The following is a 2,921-nucleotide window of genomic DNA, read 5'->3' on the forward strand; positions in this document are numbered from 1 at the left end:
TTCCCTTCCCCTCTGTCCCTGGGGCCTCCAGGCCCAACACCCCCCACCCACCCACCCCTCTGCCAGCAGCTTACTCTTGGTTCAGCCTCTCATTCTTTGTCATCCTGTAGCTGAAACTCAGGCTCCCTGCTTTGCCCTCTGGGGCCCTACACCTCGTGTGCTCTCAGCCAGGAGACTCACCTGCAGGGACCGGAGGCTAGAAATTAAATGCTTCAAAGCCAAAAGCTCAGTGTGTGCCTCCCACTCAACTTCTACCCACTTCTCAACCCACTACCTGCTTCAGGCCATATCACAGAGCGGCACAGGGACCCAAATCCTCGGCAGGGCTTAGACGGCAGGATGGAGGCGGCCAGCCCCTCCTGTTATGGACCCTGCTTTGGTTATCACCTGCAATTCTCAGACTAGACCATGCCAGACACCCTGGTCCCTCCTCCCACACCCAAAGCTGGCATCCAGGGCATGGGCTTGCTGCCCAGGGCAAGAGTCCAGCTGTCAAGAGCATCAGTGGCCTCTCCCTGCTTCCTGTCACCTCCCGTGCATGCGTGCGCACACACATGCGTATACACACACACACACACACACCATGGGTCTCCTCATACCCAGCTGGGGCCCTGATAGAACTCAAGGTCAGGACCAGGGGTTTCCCACTACAGACCTCTTCTAGGGGCAGTCCAACAATTCAGCCCATTTTATGAGCACCTACTGTGTGCCAGACCTTGTGGGAGTCATAGATTCAGGCCGATAGAGACATGGTCCCAGCCCTCAGGGAGCACCCAGCTGGCTGACGGACACTCATAGAGCAGCCATTGGCCACCTCTTTCCCCACACCTGAGCAGGCCGACTCCTCCGTGAATACTCACTGAGCATGTGCTGGCTGATCTGGCGAAGGGAACACTCATTTCCCGGCTTTGAGGAGCTCCCAGCCCGATGGAGCAGACATTGAGCCAATACAGCCAAGGGGCCATGGGGGCCCAGAGAACGCCTCTAACTCAGCCAGAATAATTCCTGAAAGAGGGGCCACTTGAGCTGGATTCTGAAGGGCAAGCAGGAGAGGCATGCCAAGAGAAAACAGCAAGGAAACCGGCCCCTCGTGGGAAACAATCACTGAGCTGTCCTCCGTGGCTGGGGCCTGAAGTGCTGAGGGCGAGAGAGCAGGAGGGTGGTCAGGCGGTCCGAGCGAAGGGCACGGGGCTGCATCCTGGCCTCAGCAGCACTTGGCTCTGCTCTGCTGTCTCCTTCACTGGCCTCTGGGCACCTTGCTCTCTCACTCGCTTCTCTGCCTCCTGTGCTGGTCTGTTTCCCAGCTCTCACTGTGAGAGTCCTTGGGCCCTTGTCCACTCGCTCTCCAGATGATCCCAGGCTCGTGGCTGTGAAGACTTCCCAAATGCCAACAACTCCCGAAGTGTCTCCAGCCAGACTGCCTACTTGACATCGTCACCTGGACACCTTTCACACAGCATCTCAAATTGAACTTGTCAACACGGAGCGTCACCTCACCCTGCTCACCCTGCAGCCTGCCCTACCTCGTGGGGCAGCTCCGTCCTTCCATGTGTGTGTGTGTGTGGGGGGGGGGGGGGGGGGGGGGTATTTTTTTAAGATTTTAAAAAATTGATTTTTTTTTAGAGAGAGGGAGAGAAACATCAATGCGGGAAGGAAACATCGATGGGCTGCCTCCTGCACACTCGCACTGGGGATGGAGCCCTCAACCCCTTTGGTGCAGGGATGACACCCAACCAGCGGAGCCACACTGGCCAGGCCTTCCCTGTTTTACTCATGACCATGTTCCTAGTGCCAGGACAGTCCCTGGCACATAGGTGCTCAGTGAAGACATGAGTGAATGGAGTGTAAGGCTGCTCAGAAGTGAGTTAGATCTTTGAGGCCTGTCAAGGGCTGAGATGGGGGCAGGATACCAAGGAAGTGGCTGAATGTCCAGGTAGTAGATGTCAAGGACTGGGCCTCCATAGGCATGTGGGAGCAGAGATTTCTGCACCAGGGCTGGACCCCTAACTTCCAGCACCCTCCCCTTGGTCTGGCCTTTTATATCCAGTACCCCTAGTGACAATGCCCAGCCAACCCAGGGCAGAGCAGAGGTAGGGCACGTCCAACGATCACCCTGTCTTCTCCACCCAGCCCAGGGAGACCCAGCTCCATTCAATTCAGGGCGGAACCCTCCCAGAACCAGGCTGTGCTCCGGGTTCAGCCTGGAGCCTGTGGAACTGCAGGGGCAGCAGAACCAGGGGCGGGGCTCCTCAGGGTCACCTGGGCTTCAGGCTGAACAGCACCAGTCAGCTGAGCCCAGCCCGGAGTCCTGCTCTGGCCCTGCACCTTGGCGGCTACCCACCCGGCCCTCTTGCTGGTATCAGCTGGGTTGCCTCCAGGTTCTCCTTTTCGGGCTCAGCGAGGGGTGCCCAGCCAGGAGGGTGTCTCTAGCCAGGCCAGCTTTTTCTGACTCGGGCCCAGCCCTCACTCTGGACCCCCAGGGTGGCTGTCCCCTAGAAGTGGGACTTTTGTGGACAGTGATGATGCTGGCAGGATGAGCTTGGGCCTTTGACCTGATTCCTCCGTGTCAGGGATGGGCCGCAGGAAGGACACCCCCCACACACACCCCCACCTTCTCTCAGGAACCCTTCTCCTGGCTGCTGGGCCTGGATCTGGCCCGGCCCTCGCGCGTCTCACTCATGTCTGGGAGGCGGCTGTTGAAAACATTCTCTCAACGCTCTGCCCCTGGTGAGAAGGCCAACCCTGCACAGCCCTCACCAGGGCCATGAATGTTGCAAAGGCAATTGTAGGGGTTGCCGGAGGCGTAGGGATGGTGCGGTAGGCCACAGTGTCCTCAGCCCCCCAGCGGAGCAGGAGTGAGGCTCACAGCAGGCTCTCATTACAGATGTCCTCCCTCCCATGACCTGGGTCCCCCTCGGCGC

This window comes from Myotis brandtii, unplaced genomic scaffold, assembly GCF_000412655.1.
Source record: "Myotis brandtii unplaced genomic scaffold, ASM41265v1 scaffold57, whole genome shotgun sequence".
NCBI classification, from domain to species: Eukaryota; Metazoa; Chordata; class Mammalia; order Chiroptera; family Vespertilionidae; genus Myotis; species Myotis brandtii.